This window comes from Morone saxatilis, unplaced genomic scaffold (assembly GCF_004916995.1).
Source record: "Morone saxatilis isolate NCDOM2014 unplaced genomic scaffold, NCSU_SB_2.0 Contig23, whole genome shotgun sequence".
Lineage (NCBI taxonomy): Eukaryota > Metazoa > Chordata > Actinopteri > Moronidae > Morone > Morone saxatilis.
The window spans coordinates 24,284,215-24,284,477 of NW_023339796.1; positions in this window are offsets into that span (position 1 = coordinate 24,284,215).

Below are 263 nucleotides of genomic sequence, written 5' to 3' on the forward strand. Positions count from 1 at the left end.
TTAACCCCCGAATTCCACCGGGCCGTGACACGTTCCGACTGCAATGAAGCTGATCGTGCCCGTTCTAGACAATATTCATGATTCCACTTGAAGCATCTCTCTCCAATGCTATGTAGAGAATATGCAACTGGTCTATTTTTTATGATATAGAGAATCTGGTTAATTTTCTAAATAAAATACCACATGCAGGCTCCGGCTCGAATTTTGCCACTATATTAACATAGTAGAAAAACACACATTTTTGTATCCTTTTTAAGGACAAA